We start from the raw sequence: 17922 nt of genomic DNA, 5'->3' as shown, positions 1-17922 counted from the left end.
CTGCTAAGTAAAATTCATCCAGATATAATCAGTAAACTCTATTAAATGCCATTTATAGGCCAGAAAATGTACTCTTATGATAATGAAAAAGGAAAGTCACTGCCCATACCTTCTAAAGGCTTAGACTCAGAGTTTTTGACTTGAGTGGATGAATTCCAACAAGTAAAAAGAAAATCATAAGAATTTGTCCCATGCAGTGGAACACAAATACCATTTCACAGTGGAAATTTGAGCTCTTCATTCTAGAGGAGCCCAAGGCCAGAGACTTTTCCTCTTTATACTGCTTCTGCATGTCCTTCAGCAGCTAAGCCCTTTGCTTGCAAATATAACCTGAAAAAAACCCACATGTATAGTGGCCAAGATCTTGAATTTACTGTTCTAAGTTCAAACCTTATTATACCATTTATCAGATGGATGAACTTGAGTAAATTATTTGATTTCCCTAAGCCTGGGCTTGCTTCCCTAGAAAGTGGGTATAACAATATCTACTCCTAGAGATGTCGTAATGACTAAATAAGCTGTTCTCTGTAAGGCACAAAGCACCATGTATAGCAGAAAAATATGATCAGTAAATATACAGGTAGTATTACTGACCTTACATTAGTTATTTGACTGAACTGACGGACTCCAGAAATGAGCAAAGTAGATCATAAGAGAAATAGGACTTTACAGAATTGATTTTTGTAGTTTGAGAGAGAGAGAGAGAAAGAAAAGAGAAAAGAAAGAAAGAGAGCGGAGAAAGGAAGGAAGGAGAAAGAAAGGAAGAAAGAACGCACGCACATCTCAATGCCCACATGTGAGTACCACACTAACCTACTAGCATATATTTTATGTATTTTATTCTTTAGCCCTCAGATTCTTTCTACCTAAGACAACACTTAATATTAAGAGAGCCAATTATCTTTCAGAGTGGGAGAAACACTGATGTTATGTGCCGTTAATAAATGGAAAGGCAATAAAAATGGGGGGCTATGACTCTGGTGTTCTTGCCTAAGTGACATAATTATTCAGAGAGACGCACAACGAGCCCCAGGTTCAATGGCGCCGGGAATCCCAACGGTTTCGTTCCAGACCTTTATCAAAGTCCCAGCAACGGCACAACCCCAGGCCACTCCAGAAAAAATCTATTTTGAATGCAGAACCTTGATGTGGGAAGAGAAACTGCAGACCACCCGGAGACTGACAAGTGTGTACAAGTACGCAAAATTAAGAAAGGAAGCAGAATACTGAAAGCCGTGGGGACCCAAACTCCCAGTGATTTGCACTGCTTCTACTGTCTTCAGCCCCAGTGGGGTAGAGGTCTTTTATTTGTTAAAAACCTTCCCTTCCTTCCTCTTTCTTCACTGTCTCCCTCCTTGCTCTCCAAACTAACTGTCTGCACTGAGCTGGCAAATAGCTACAGGCACTGTCTCCTTGGAAGCCGGACCTACAAACTACGGCAGTTCACCTTGCCGGCGGTTCTGCGATTCACATGAGAGTTCGTTCACAGCCGCTCAGACTCCGACTATCAGGAATAAAACTATCAGTAGTCAAAATTCCTAAGCCAGAGGAGGTTTTGCGGTGCTTCTAACAGCCTGCAGTCAGCCGTGCCTTTGCAGATGAGGCTGACAGCTCCGCGTGCCCAGAAACAGTCGTGCGTCCCCACCCTTGGAAGACCGGCCCGACCAGGCCCACTGCACTTTTGAGGACAGTGGTAAAGCCTGGAATTGGTGATGTTATTAAACATTTTGGTTAGTCACTAAGTAAAGTCTTTGCCTAGAAACCTTCATTTCCTGTACAGCAGGATAGACAAGGTCCAAACAAAAGTTTCCTGAAATAATTCATTAAAACCGGCCAGTTCTACAATGAGGAAGGTACCCCCTCCCCACGCCCCGAACAATACGGGCCTGTTCGGTCCTTAGTGAAATCAGGTTTAGGCCACTGGCATCTCCAGCTGATTGGCAGACAGACCTGTGTCCCACTCCCAGCCCTCCCTTGCAATTCAGGCAGGTTCCATAAAAATAAACCTTATGGTACTACTCCCTGACTCAGACTTCCTGTGCTTTTGGCCATTTTGAAGGATGGCATGGTATTTACAAATAAGAGAGGCTTTTGATCTTTAATGTCACATGCCCGGTACCGGGTTTGCAAATTGGTAAACTAATACACAGCCCCTCTAGTTGACTTCCAGGCAACGCTGACAACTTATTCTCTCATTGTAATATATGCACGTCTTTTTAAGAGGTTTGCTCACGAGCTTACAAATGTCCTGTGGAGGAAATGAGAAATGGACTTGAAAGTCAGTAAGTTATTCTCTCTTTTACGTTTAAATAAAAACCGATGTGATTACTTGGTGATCACAAATACAAGTGAAACGGTCACCTCTCCACCGAATAGGCTTTTTTTTCCTTATGAAACTGCCACTTGTCATTTTGAATAATTAAATTCAATAGAAATATCTCAATGACTGAGAATATAAGAGTCGTGTCTCTATTTGGGGGTGGGTAACTGAATATACGAAGTCTGTATTCTGAAGATGTTCTATTTTAGGGTTAAGTTAGACACATTTTGCTTCTTATTAGCACCGTACAACTGGCAAGAGAAGGAGGTTGTGCAATTCAAATCAGGAAATGTTTTCACTTACTGGCAGCTATGGCAGAGCTCTGAGGGAAAAAGAATTAAATAAAAGAGGGGTTTTTTTTTTCAGTTTGGGTCTTCTGTATGGTGAATGGACTATCGAATACTGTAGATAAATTTGTTAACCTTCCTGATGACAGGTAAGGAAACTTCACCCACACACTGTAGGCAGGGGATTTTTTAAAATGGTGGTAGCTTATAGACTGTATCCTTGACTTCAACTCAAGAAACACACACGGAGTGTTCATAGACCCCAGTGTACTACTAAGCCCCTGGCAATACATTCTTTATAATCGCAGAAATTAAAGAAAAATCATTTTCCAAACTGAACAGCCAAATTAGATCTTATGTATTTGTGGAAGCGTCAGGAGAGAGAAAGAGGAAACGAATAGATTCACACATACCTCAGTGGTGATTCAAAATTCAGACTCATATCTACATCCTTTCTCGAAAAGAGCTGCGCTAAGATTAGGTATTACAGTCCTGGACAATATGCAGAAGTTTTTGTGCCTGAGTCTTTCTGGTTTTCTTCTCCATTTTGTTTTTAACTGGGAGTGAAAGGAGGCTATCGGTGGTTTCTGAAGATTTCCTTAGTTACAGCTGGTTTGATTTCTCACTAAAGTGAAACAAGGTAGTTAAAGATCAGAGCGGTCTCACTCATCAATAGACATTAAGAATTGATGTTTCACTTGTCCAGTTCAAATTCCTTGATCATAATCTTTGTTTTTAATGTTTATGTTGAGAGAGAGCACACACGTGCCGGTGGGAGCTGGAGGAGGGGCAGAGAGAGAGAGAGAGAGAGAGAGAGAGAGAATCCCAAGCAGGCTCCACACTGTCAGCAGAGAGCCCGATGTAGGGCTCGATCCCTCAAACCACGAGATCACGACCTGATCCAAATTCAAGAGTGGGGACACTTAGCTGACTGAGCCACCCAGGCACCTTGATCATATTCTTTTAAAAAGCTGAGCAGGGCATAAGCTCTTCACCATTGACGCCATTAGCAAGCATTTATGGAGAATGCATATACCACCATCGGCTATACCAACTCAGGTCCATAAGATCACTTCCACTTCTGTAGATGGGTTTTGCCATTAGAGCAAAAAGTCTTGACCCACAGTATCTCAAGTATGTGTTCAGCAGCAGAGGCGCACCTGCTGTGGCTATGTGGTATGGGTTTACCACAGATTCAGCCGTTGCTATATAATGGGAAGAACGGTCACTGTGCAGGGCAAGTGAGGAATTTAGCAATGCCACTGAATACATTCTTTTACACCTTTACTTATAAAACAGCTTTCTTAATCCTTACTTGCGAGTAAAATTCTTCCTAAATTTTTATCTTACTATAAGATATTCAAGTAGATTCCCTTGGAGTGCTTCAAAAATATTCCTTGGGCGATTTTCACTGTGGATTTCAAACATCAGACCTAGCTATTGATAAAAGGCCCTGGGTTATTTTTTGTTGTTTCTAAAATGCTATACAACAGTTTCAAATGTACAGGATATGAGAGAGTGAAAAAGAAATAGTTTTTTGACTTAACTTTGTTTTGCCATCTGAAATACTAGCATGACTGTGCTTTTTCCTAATTCTAAGCATCAGTGAACCCAATTTATGAATATTTTCTCAACTAAAAAACAAAAAATGGAAAGTTTAACATTGAATTAAGGAGGCTTCAGGATTAACAGGTGTATAATGACAGATTTATAGGGGCCAATGGACTGATAAGTATATTTTTGGTCTAGAAAACATCTGCTCAGAGTAAGTAGTTTGTGATTTCCACATCAAATAAGAGGAAAAAAACACATTAATCTAAGACTTTGGTAGTTTTTTTTTTTTAACCAAAAATAATGCAAATCCTGTTATAGGGTGCTTGTATGCTTCATTAATATGTTCTACTAAAATCAAGGAGATACAGAAATTGCCACATGAGGGAACGATAAAATAGGAGAATACCAGAGTTTTCAATGGGAAATTCATAAGCATATGCTTGGGATGGGAGCTAATTAAATATAATAGTCAATTAATCTATAAAAGAAAATTTTTCTGCTTGTGAACCTACAGATAATACAGGCTTCTTCAGCCACCTCAACCCAGTAATCCAAAAATAGTAAAATGCAATCCCTGGAAATACTCAGAACTAGACATGTCACAGATAGTAAATACAGATACAGAGAAAATTTGCACAAACATGCAACAACCTTGGTAATGAACTCATTTTTTTTAACCCAGTCTTTTAGACTCGTTCTAAATAATTATATGAAGCAAGGAATTGGCTGTTATCCAGTGAATCTGAACAGTGGACACTGACCAAACTGTTTGACATTCTACCCCCATCCCTTCTATTTTCAGTCCACATTTTCCCTCCATGGTGACTTTCTGGTTGTGCGTTATCTGGTTTTGGCTGTCTCTACTGCCCACTCCAGATAATTGCTCAACTCTCCACTTGGCTTCTTGCTGGGTAGGCTTGACCTAAGAGAATGGAGGGAGAAAGAGCCAGCATTTTCCTTTGATCTCTTAGAACGCAGGATTCCATTATATAATCTACCATAAATCCTGGCAGTAGAGATTGACATCAACCTCCAAACTTGCCATAATATGACACTCCTCGTTGATTCATTATGTATTCTGACATTTCTTAATTAACATGAACTCAATGCTTCAGTGTGTCAGTGATAAGACATTTTTCTTAGTTGCCTTCTCAATATTTTTAAGGATCGCCTTGATTAATTTTTCTCTTCTGCAATCAAAGCCTCATATGCCAAATGTTCTAACTGGCTAACTGCCTCTAAGGTTTAAGCTCACAGATGTTTCCTTGTGGCCACAGCAAATACTACTCCTCTGAGAATAAGTCTGATAGATAAAATTGGCAATAAATTTAGAACTGAAGAGCTGGATAAGAAAATCAAGTGCAGCCCTCATTAGCTACACTTTTGTGATTCTACAAACTTGTCTAATGTGCTCAATTCTCAAGTATGGATGGTAGTGGGTTCTAGGAATCCCATCAACAAATTAGAGCCTTAAGCTATCCAAAACCCTCCTTCTATTTAACAGTATAAATCCCTCTCCCGCTGAACATATTACCATGGCTGCTAACAAGTAGAAAATTGGCACCTTTAAATCTCGTTTCTATTCCAAGTGCTGAGGGAGGAGTAAAATGGATAGAATCCAGATGGTGAGGAGAGAGTAAAGCAAGGGCCCTGCCTAGTCTGCATGTGAAGAATTTGCAAACTGGCCCAAATGATTAATATTCAACATTAATATTATTTAGGCAACATGAATGCCACAAGCAGGAGACCTTCCGCTTTCTACTTTTTCCTTTCCTAGAAAACATTTTTCTAGGAGCCTTTGCCTTCACAAACTAGATTTGAAGTGCCTCTTTGCTTGATTTATGAAGCCTAAATGACAGGGAGGTATAGACCAACAAACCAATATGAACAATATTCCTCATGCTGAATATTATGATGTCATCCTCTCCCTGAACTCCTGCGCTTGAAATTCAAAGCCCGGGCATTGCCCACCATGGAATATTTTCAGGAGGGTAATATCATCACTTGAGATTTATTGCGATTCAAATTAACTTATTTAGTGTGTTCGGCCTTTCTCCCCACCACCCTGCCCCATACCCCAGTAAGTCTTTGCCTTTTCTTTTAATTGGCATCCTTGCCTTTTATTATCCCTAGAAGAAAAGGAAAAGGAGGCAAATAGAAAACACAATCTGCCTGCTTCCCTCTATTCCTCAAATCACTGGATTCAGCTCCCCCATTCTCATTAGCATGGAGCATTTTGGTCAGTTGCAAGAGAAATCACTATCTTCTTTTCCAACTAGAGTCCTAAATCAATGGAATGATGAAATATCTTTCTTTTATTCTCAGTATAGATGCCTGTGGTTTTGATGGTACTTATGATGGAATCTCAACCCACTGTTCTAAATGGAGGTTGCTGAAAGCAAGAATTATAGAATCATAGGTATGACCACAGGAACCATACAGCTCTTCACATCAATGCCTCATTCAACTGGTGAGAAAAGAGGGCCTCAAAATTGTAAGATTTATTCAAGCAAAGCTGGTGGCATCACACTTCCAGATTTCAAAATATATTATGAAGCTACAATAATCAAAACAGTAAGGTATTGGCCAAGGCAGACATATAGACCAATGGAACAGAGTAGAGAGCCCAACATGAGTCCACATGTATACAGTCCATTGATCTTCAACAAGGGTGCCAAGAATACACAACAGGAAAAGGATAATCTCTTCAACAAATGCTGTTGGAAAAACGAGATATCCACATGTAAAAAAATACAATTTGATGTCACCTTACATTGCGCACAAAAATCAACTCCAAATGAATTAGACTTAAAGGTAAGACCTGGAACCGTAAAACTCCTAGAAGAAAAGAGGACAAACTTCATGACATTGGACTTGGCAACAATTTCATGTATATGACCAAAAGCACAGATAACAACAACAACAAAATTAAAATTTTAAAAACACAAGCGGGACTATACCAAACTAAAAAGCATCTGTGCAGCAAAAACAATCAACAGAGGGAAAAGACAACTACATAATGGGAGAAAATATTTGCAAACTATATATGTAATATGGGGTTATTTCCAAAATACATAAGGAACTGTGCAACTCAATAACAGAAAAACTAATAATCTGATTAAAAATAAGCTAAAGACTCGACTAGACATTTCTCCAAAGAAGACATACAAATGGTCATCTGGTGTATTAAAAAGTGCTCATCATCACTAATGATCAGGGAGATGCAAATCAAAACCACACCAAGATATCATCTCATACCTGTCAAGATGACTATCACCAAAAAAACAAAAGACAAGTATAGGTAAGGACGTGAAGAAATTGGAACCCCTGCACACTGTCTGTGAAAATGAAAAATGCTGCAGCCATGATGCACCATCTTCAAAAAATTAAAAATAGAGCCACCATACGATCCAGCGACCCCACTTCTGGGCATATATCCAAAAGAATTGAAATCAGGAAACTGAAGAGCTATTATCACTCCCCTGTTCCTTGCAGCCCTGTTCAAAATAGTCTGTTTGAAACAAAAACAACCTAACTATCCATCAACAGATGAGCTGATCAAGAAAATGTGGTATATACACACAACGGAATACTATTTAGCCTTAAAAAAGAAGGGCATTCCACAATATGCAACAGCAATAGACCTTAAGGACAGCATGGTAAGTAAAAAAAGCCAGACACAGAAAAGCAAGTATTGCATTATTCCACTTATATAAAGTAACTAAAATCGTCAAATTCCTAAAATCAAAGAGTGGCATGGTGGTTACCAAAGGCTAGAGGAGGAGGAAATAGGAGTTATTAATCAACAGACATAAAGTTTCAGTTAAGTAAGATGAATAAGTTCTAGAAAGCTGCTGTACAACATTGGACCTATAGCCAACAATAATGTATTGTACACTTAAAATTTGTTAAGAGAATAGATCCCACATTGTTCTCACCACAATAAAATTTTTCCAAAGATTTGTTCAGTACCCAATATAAAGTACCTATTGAATAACTAGAAACAAATTATAATAATCATAATCTAATCTTATAGAAATATGAACTATTTTCTTCTGAATCTATGTCTTGTCCAAATAAAATAATTTTGCTCTGACAGTATTCCAAGTTAACAGCATTTTACACATATATGAGGTGTGTAATTTTTCAAATCCATCACTTAACCTGCATTGTATCACTAATGGGATCTTTGATAGGAGTTTATAATTACCATGCCCATTGTACAGTTGGGAAAATAGAGCACTGAGCATGCAAGTTGTTAACTAAGGTAACTCAGCACATTGGTGGCATAGTAATATATTTTGACCTCCACCCTTCTTTCTCTGCTGGTCACTTTTGGAACAAAATCTTCTTTACACCCAAAAACAAGCATGATTTCAAAAAGCACATCCTGAAAGATTTTTTAAGCTTTATTACACCTCTCTTGAACTATTCCAATCACCTCCAAATTGATGTATTCACTCTTCATCTGAAAATGTCAATCTACACAATATTTCCCTAAGATTACGTTTTTATCTCATTCCAGCCCTACCCGAAAATCTTTAATGTCTACACAATCAAGTCCAAAGGTGTGGTCCTAAATTATCTCACACAGCCTCCCAGCACGAATCTCACTTCTGTTTCGCAGGTTGGTGGATGATTCGCCAACCCCTTTCTCCCCGTGCCTTTGCGTATGTTCTTCCCTTTCCTTACATCTTCCTGCACAAACATTACACATCCTGAAAGCTCATGGACAAATGTCTATATGAAACTTCCTGCATGAAGCCATCCTTAAGCACCTCCTGTCCAGCTCACTTCTCTCCCCAGCCCGTCCTCCACCCCCCTCAACCAGAAATAATCTCCCGTCTCTGAGCTTTCACACACCTTGGTGCTTATCACTCTTAAAGCACCCATCACATTCTACTCCACTGCATTACTTCTGTAATATTACACTGTGTAGCACCCACTACACTTATTAGGTAATAGTCGTATATCATATTATGTGCCTTACTGACCGTAACTGACAGTCAATGTCAAAGCACATGTCAGGCCCTACTGAACACAGCAATTACGTCCCAAGCCTCTGGTGTATCCCGATGCTTTCCAAGGGACAGGAGTGCAAGCCTGAAAAAAAACCATCTTTGTTGTAATATATACATATAATAGAATATCACTCAGCCATCAAAAAGAATGAAATCTTATCTTTTGCAATGTTGTGGATGGAACTAGAATGTATTATGCTAAGTGAAATGAGTCAGTCAAAGAAAGACAAATACCATATGATTTCACTCACATATGGAATTGAGGAAACAAAACAGATGAACATAGGGGGAGGAAAAAGAGAGAGAGAGAGAGAGAAAGGGAAGCAAACCATAAAAGACTCTTAATTGTAGAGAACAAATGGAGGGTTGGGGTGCCTGAGTGGCTCAGTCAGTTAAGCGTCTGACTTCAGCTCAAGTTATGATCACACGGTTCATGGGTTCGAGCCCCACATGAGGCTCCGCACTGACAGTGTGAAGCCTGCCTGAGATTCTCTCTCTCTCCCTCCCTCTCTCTCTTCCCCTCTACGATTCATGCATACTGTCTCTCTAAAATAAATAAATAAACTTTCAAGTAAAAACTGAGTTGATGGAGGGGAGGTCGGTGGGGGAATGGGCTAAATGGGTGATGAGCATTAAGGATGGCACTTGTTTTGATGAGCACTGGGACTTATATGTAAGTGATGAATCACTGAATTATACTCCTAAAAACAACATTACACTGTATGTTAACTAACAAGAATTTAAATAAAAATTTGAAACAAACAAACAAACAAACCCATCTTTGCACTTGAGTTTCTTTTGGTTTGTGTAGGAGCAGAGACTCTGGGACAGACCTTAATAAACTACAACAGGGCCCTTAAAATATTACTTCTTCCTTAAATAAAATCAGATAGAGAATTTAACAGTGTGTGTCAAGTTAAACTATACCGGATTCTGAATACCCCTAATCTCTAAATATCTTTTATAAACTCGAAGCAAGTAGGATTTTCAAAAATCCATATAAAAAATGGATATCCGCACTTTTCACATAGTTGTTTTTGTTTTGTTTTGTTTTGTTTTGTTTTGTTTTGTTTTGTTTGAGAGAGACAGAAAGAGCACAAGCAGGGGAAAGGGGCAGAGGGAAAGAGAGAGAATCCCAAGCAGGCTCTAAGCTCAGCATGGAGCCCATCACAGGGCTCGTCCCACAACCCTGGGATCATGACCTGAGCCAAAACCAAGAGTCAGACCCTCAACTGACCGAGCCACCCAGGCGCCCCTGTCACATGGTTTTAAAGAGAAATATATTTAAGTGGATTATTATATATATTGTGATCATCTTTATCAAATACCTTTCTGTAAATCGTTTTATGAAAATGAATCTTGACAAATGATTGGCTGTAGTAAATAAAAACGAGAATACAAAAGACAAATGTTTTCTGTGAGAAAAACAAATTTTCTTTGGATTTCTTGGCGTCTTCTCAAAATTCTTTAAGGAAATAGCCCGATGCGATCATTTCTAGGAACCACAGAGGGAAGAAGGGTCTCAGAACTGCTGACCGCCTATTTGTAAAAGGGTTTCAAGGGCTTCCTCTGAACCAACCTAGGGGAAGAGGTTCATTTAGAGAGCTCAGCTAGCTGCTGGCCATGTGATAAGAGAAGAGTTTGGTGAGAACAGAGGAAAAAGAAATGCCAAAAGCCCAATGGCAACATACTGTGCCAGCAAAGGGCAGGAACCCTACACTGTTCGTCTTCCCCAGGATTGTCATTTTGTTGTGGCCTACCTCTTCCCCCTTGTGACTGGCAGTGCCCATAAAGGGCCCATCATCTTCCAGGCAGCAAAAAAGGGGTTGTGCCTCATTTGTATCCATTCTTAGCAAGAAACCCCAAAGAACTGAGGGTTAGTGACAGCTACAAACAGGAGAGTAAAGTCAGATTAAGCTCCTGAAGGCTGGGGTTAGGGAAATGGAGCTCCGGGTGTATAACCAATACAAATCATTGTGGTTTTTACAACAGAAAGGTTAGGACAGCTTCTAGCCACTTGTCTTCTCGAAGAAGTCGGAGAGAATCTCGAAGACTCCAGGGAGGTCCCAGGAAGAGAATTACTGAGAGAAGTAACATGCTGGCTCTGTCTGCCTCTCTCCCTCCAAAACCCCACCCATCCTGCCTGCCACACTCACACACTTGGCCAGCCACACTTTCACCACTGTGCACACGTTCAGTTCTTTAGGACAGAAGTTGACCCACCTCTCATGGCTTTTCATAGCACCACACCAAGGCTACTCTCATACACTTAGTGACAAGATTTTACAGGTAACTAAGTAAGAATGTATGCGTTCCATAGAAAAACTTACCTTTTATAAAACTGAATATTTTACAAAGCTCTTATATGTATTATATATATATATTATATATATACAATTTAATCCTTACCAATAGCCATAAAGCTTCTATAGGTCAGATTTATTATTTATTTTTCTCCCTTTACAGATGAAGACACTGCAGCATAGAGAAATCTGCCATTATCTCTTGCCAGCCCCAGATGTTCACCTTGCTTCACCAAGGCAAGGACCACACTGATCTAAACCTTCAGAAAATTGCATCAAGTCACGGCTGAGAGCATGAACTTTGCAAAAGGATAGGCTTATCTTCAAGTCTTAGGACTGTCATTTATAAAGCTTTCTAACGTTGGACACAGTACCCAACTTCGCAAAGCCTTACTTTGCTCACTTGTAAAATTGGAATCATAATACTGTTTACCATCTGGAGTTGTTATAAGGATTAAATGCAATAATACCTATAAAAAGTATTATGCGAAGAGCTCCCTAAACCTCAGATGCTAATATAATTGCTATTACTACCGTCTCATGGGCACTAAGTATTTGTTACAGAGCTGTTGAGTGAGAGACTAACTCAGGTCTTGGGTGTTACACTGAATTAGAAGTTAGCATACAACTCTACGTGTGAACAGACTCAGGCCTTGTCCAACAAACAAGGAAAATGCTTCTTTTGACATCAAAACGGATGTGAAGCATTTGCAACAAGTTTTTGACATACTTGTCTCAGCAAGAACTTGCCCATTTTCTTTGCTACTCTTCTCATCACAAAGGAAAGTAGCTGTCCCCACAGGCACAAAGGAAAGGAATAAGGGAGGGAGGGAGGGAGGGAAGGAGGGAGGGAGGGAGGGATGTTAGAGGCGTCTGTGTTTCTTCTGTGTTTCTTCCAACGCTTCGTGCTCATTACAAAAGCGGTGGCATTTCTATAGGTGCCACGCTTAGCTGACTGGATTGATTGCCCTCTTTTTTCAGATCAAGTTCCCGGCTACAATCAGATGAATACACATTCCTAACAGCGATGGTGTTGACCATGAGTTTGGTCATTTATTCTACCAACACTTATTATCAGGCACTGTACATGCTTGCAATAAAAATGACTCTGTCCTGTGTGAGTTTCTAACACCTGAAGACAAGTCATTTAATGAGTGGTTCAATCTCACTTATTCCATACAATTACATCCGTAGCTACTTTCATTATCCCTACTTTGCAAGTGAGGCATTTGAGACCAGAGGTGAACCACACAGATTGGGGTGGAGCGGTGGGGCCCCGTATGGCTTGGACTCAGCCATCTCTTATGGATTGGTGAACTGAACTACCTAATGTCCGAACCCTCACCAAAGAGTTACTGCTATGGAAGACCTAAGCAGAAGTATAAGCTTTCTGGCAAATGTTTTCATGGGTGAATAGACAACGTAAGCCTCTTCATCCTCTAAAAAAGTCACATGCTTTCAGAGAAAAAAAAAACGTTATGCTCCTTAGAAAGAGCCATAAAACTCACTGATGTGCAAGGTTTTGCAATTGTGGTCAGTGGGAATGATTCAGAGGGAGTCTACTGGGATGTCGCCCAAAAGGCAAACCCCCCACCATCACCAAAAGCCACCTGTAAAGTACCTGCCTTAAAACATAGCACTGTAGGGAGCTTCACAGGGGATTAACAAGGGAGACACAGCCTTGATAAAGACAGGTGGGCAGGACCGCGTCTCAACCAACATCGATGAAACATATGCTAGGACTGTTTCACAATGTGGATGGTCTACTCCGAGCTGGTTACTCCCATTCTTGCCTATTTTTCTTTGTAGCCAAACTGCTACCATGGAGCACAACTATTCACTGTTCAAAGCAAACTGAAGCCCAACCACCGGGCCCTCAGCCCAAGCGGTTGCTCTGACCAACTGGGCTGAACGAACATGGACAGATACTCAAAGAACCCACAGATAACTGTGTAGCAGACACCCAGTGTGAATATTTATGTTTACAGGGGGCTAAGGAGAGTGTTGGCGGGGAGGTGGCGGGAGCTAGCTCTAAATCCACAACTGAATGAAAAGTCAGAGTTAATCTACATGGAAGATAATTTTTTTTTTACTGCCCTTGCAGCAAGTTTAAGACACATGAGCTTTATCCCTTTCCTCCGAGTGTCATCAGCAATAAAACAAAACGAATATTTGCAAGGGCCTAAGAAAAATATCCTGCTGGTAAATGTGACCCTTATATTTATAATCAAAATTTTGCACTTTTTAAAGACAGGTTGTGTCTCTGATACCTACCTTATACTTATTCCGAGCCTCCTTGAAAACTTAACAAGCTCTGCAGCCTTGCATCTAACCTCTGAAGTCTTATAGCCATGCGTGCCCAGGTCTCCATAGGATCGTAACAAAATGGGAGCAAATATTTGCTTTTGAGAAACACAAAGGAGTTGTATGGAGTAGAAATGGGCTCTGAACCCTTGGTCTCAGAAGTTCCCATCCAATTTCATGTCTTTTGGCGCTCTGAGCTTTTTAAGATAAAATTCAAAGACTTCTACCTCATATTCATAAGTTCATGCTCAACATTAAGCTACATCATACATAACATTAATATATGCCACATTCAAAACCAGAGGACTTTCCCAGCAACATCGTGTTAGGAGTTGCTCTGCAAGCCTGTTAGATCTGGCCCACAAAGCCAACAGAAATTTGAACAGGAATCAGTACGATGATCCCAAGTCCCGATAAAGCCCAACCCTTATTTAAAAAAAAGAAAAAAAATCACGTTGGCTTCTGTGAGCATGTCTGAAACCAGCTACCCTCTTGACAAAGCCTGAAACTTACAACTTAACGCACATTTCCTGAAACGTGTGGCATTCCTCTAACCAAAATGAAAGTATCCTGCCCTGTCTTTTGTGACTGCCACATCATTACTCAAGTAGCACGCTGCCATATGTGGGGGAGGAACTGATGCACACACCATCCCGCCGAAAACAAAAATGACCACTAGTTTTTTTCACATGAGAGCAGACTGGGGCAGCAAGACTCAAATGAACTTGCCTAAAATCGCAGGGCAATTTAAAGGCGGGCTGTCTCGCTTTTGTATTGCTAGATTGCGTAGCTTTTCAGAAACCTTGGCGGCGACGGGAAACCAATAATGGCTTATTCAGATTGCTGACTTCAAGCTCAACGTAAATTACGCCACCAAAGTTTAAGAAAACAGGTAGCGTGCTCGTGCTAGCCTGTGATCAGCCCGATTAAGAACTTCTAAAAGTCCAGCCCTTTTCTACAATACAGTACTCAGAGCTAGGACAGGATCCAATAAGTGTACGTTATCTGAGGCAGGCAGACAGCCTGAGAAAAGGGTAGCTGTGTTGCCCTCTGACTCAGCTGAGTATTATTCCAAAAGTGAGTTTCCACTTTGTACCAAGTTTAGATTCAACATTTTAATGCCGTAGTCATGCTTGCCAGCAACTGAGCAAATATCCCTGCAGCATTAAGAAGAAAAAAATGAACATCTTTTAACATGAGAGGGAAGCTCTAAAGTTACATCACGCTTGTAAATAGTAGCACATATAGCAAGAAGAAAAAACTTACACTGAGGAAAAGAAATGGGAGTACCTACTCGAGGAGAAGAATGTCACTCAAAGACTGTCTTCTTATGCTACAGAATGGGCAAGAGAAAGGAACACTAACCTTTCAAGCCCGTTAAGAAGCTTCTGAGCATGGAGACTGCATTTTCAGTTTTGGTGAAATCCGTTCTGAAGCAAGCAGTAGACAGGAGGCTGTTATGACCATGAAATTAGGAAACGCAGCAACTCAAAAATAAAGAGCTAGCACCACCATTTGACTAGGAGTGGAAACTCTCCTGTACAGAACAGAGGAGGGGGCGGTCTTCCTTTCTCCACACAAGACCTGACCCTAACTTTCTTAGCACTTCAGGCAAGAGAGACGTTTAACAAAGGGTAAGTAATCTGTTAATCTGCCTGAATTTTTTTTTTCAGTAATCCAGCTGATTTTTCTCTTCACTACTAATGAAGTTTGAGGTCTAGACGGGCATGTCGAGTTGGGGAAAAAAAAAAAAAAAAAAGAAAGCATTCATTCAGCACATAAATTTTGTTAATCCAAAATTAGTTACAGCTCAGCGCAGGAGTGAGGACATGTCTTCTGGGAGCATTTTTATAACTTTCCCATTCAGCCATTGACTCAACAACCCACTGCATTCTTGTCACTGATTAATTAGGTTCCTGACTTCAGTAACCTGCAGGGACTCAGCTTCTCGCCAACTCTTAGGCCATTCCTTCTGTCATTTGATCTTTCCATAAACTGTCTGGCATTTCCCGCAGCCATTTAAGAGCTTGTGCAGTGTTTCATTTTGTTTACACGGAGATAAACATCCTGAAATAGAAAATGGGCTAAGAAGTATATTGAAGTTAAAGAAATAAGGTTAAAATGGTAATAGCTTATAAAGCCGGCTGTGCTTCACATAGTATTTATTGTAAAGGATTTTTAAAAATATGTTAGATGTTTCTACTCTTCAAGGTCTTAGGAAGGTTAGGTTTTCTGGAAGTGAGAAAGGCAGAGGAGACAATGAAGGAGCCTATCTTGCTACTGGGCTTTCTAGAACCTCCAAGAGCAGGTTGACATCTGTAGGGCAGGGGATGCAGCTCTAATCTGTCTTAGGATAGAAAGAAAATCAAAATTCTCATAATCAACACTTTAAAACATTTTGAAATAAAGGATCTTAACTGTCTTCAGTCTCCTCTATACATGTGAGTTAGCCCATAATATAATTTGAATATGCAAATCAGTCTGAGATTAATTTCTCCAGAATATGTAGAGCAGAACATCTCCGCTAATATGTCCAGTATTTAATTTTGGTTTAAGAGACACAAATTTCAACAAGATCCACTTACAAAAAGAACAATCATGCGTACTAGTGCAACATCGGGGTTTTATTAGCTTTTAATTATTTTTATCAGGGTTTCTGGAGAAAGGTAAGTTCTTCAGTAAGATGTTTTGAACAGTTTAAACATTTTAAAAGCAAAATATCTTTGTCTAAGTTCATGAAATCCTTCAATTATTTTATTTGCCAGAATGGATGAACTATGCTTTCCAAATACCATTTAGCTACCTGTTAAAATCCAATGTACCCATCAATACAGAGAAGAAAACCACTTACAGCAACAGTTCTCAAAATAGGACAGCTGGTGGGTTCTAAACTGAAGGTTATAGATTACTTTCTTTTCATTGGAAAATATAAATGTAGACTGTAAAATTCCTATAAAATACAAATTAGATTCATTATCTTTAAAAGACCATGATTGGCATTTATTTGCATTCCAATATGTGCTTTCTCAAGTGGGGAAGAAAAAAGAGTAGCAAATGTCTCTGGACACATACAAGAAGTTACATACTGTTCTAAGCACTTTTACAACAACCAATGAGGTAAGTACTACCACAAACCCATCATACAGAGGAGGAAACCATAGGATGCCAAGATGTTAGAGCTGGAGTCAGCATTCAAACTCAGGACATAAGCACCCAAGTTTATCAGTGGATGGCTAAGAATAGTTTCTATAGATTGATATTGAAGTGTTATAATGAATCATCTTAAAGCTTATCATTCTAAAAAGCTCACTAAAAAATTTAAATGTCGGCTTAGACTAACACTGTTTTAAAATATCCTGTGCTTGGGGCGCCTGGGTGGCGCAGTCGGTTAAGCGTCCGACTTCAGCCAGGTCACGATCTCGCGGTCCATGAGTTCGAGCCCCGCGTCAGGCTCTGGGCTGATGGCTCAGAGCCTGGAGCCTGTTTCCGATTCTGTGTCTCCCTCTCTCTCTGCCCCTCCCCCGGTCATGCTCTGTCTCTCTCTGTCCCAAAAATAAATAAACGTTGAAAGAAAAAAAAAATTAAAAAAAAAAATATCCTGTGCTTTCTTATAGGAAAAAAAAAAAAACGTCTCTTGAGGACAATTTTCTAATTAAATTAGATTACTAGATTAGACTGAATACTAGATTACTAGATTAGGCTGAATAATGAAAAAAAAAAACAAGTAAGAAGAAAAGAACAAGTAAAACAGTATAATACTATTCTAGAAATCTTTCCAGGTTCCAACCTTTTTTTAATACATTTTCTCATTCCAGAAGTAACCACTAACAGCCCGGTCTCCACAAGCAAAGTAAAGCAGAAAATTGATGCAATCTGTCTGGGTCATTCAAGCAAAATCCTGCTGTGATCCGGGTGATTCGGGTTAAAATAAAAATCAGGTTTTTGATTTGGAGTGTGTGTTTTTGTCTAACAGCCCAGATGACAGCAGACTCAACTGGGACTCAACTACATCGATAATGGCCCAAATTCTTCACTTGTCCTCATTAGCAAACATGTTTCCATTGGCCACTGCTCTAAACACTATCTGAATTCCATGACAGTATAAAAGCAGCTTTGAACTTCTGGTTTTCCTC

The 17922-nt window shown here is 39.8% G+C and overlaps 1 protein-coding gene and 1 long non-coding RNA gene across 2 annotated transcripts in view; one reads left to right on the top strand and one right to left on the bottom strand.

Annotated features, from left to right (window-relative positions):
- Nucleotides 1-15244, bottom strand: part of ESR1 (estrogen receptor 1) — a 390751-nt gene extending 375507 nt beyond the window's left edge. Inside the window, exon 1 of the mRNA XM_045500070.1 lies at nt 15155-15244. The gene's annotated coding sequence lies outside the window, so the exon portion shown is untranslated. The remainder of the gene's footprint in view (nt 1-15154) is intronic.
- A 78-nt stretch (nt 15245-15322) lies between these two features.
- Nucleotides 15323-17741, top strand: LOC123609185. Its single transcript, XR_006717657.1, has 2 exons — nt 15323-15423; nt 17605-17741. It is a non-coding gene; the product is annotated as an uncharacterized LOC123609185 (long non-coding RNA).
- The last annotated feature ends 181 nt before the right edge of the window (nt 17742-17922 follow it).

The sequence above is a fragment of the Leopardus geoffroyi genome, chromosome B2, assembly GCF_018350155.1.
Source record: "Leopardus geoffroyi isolate Oge1 chromosome B2, O.geoffroyi_Oge1_pat1.0, whole genome shotgun sequence".
NCBI classification, from domain to species: Eukaryota; Metazoa; Chordata; class Mammalia; order Carnivora; family Felidae; genus Leopardus; species Leopardus geoffroyi.
This window is presented reverse-complemented; position numbering and strand designations above follow the sequence as displayed.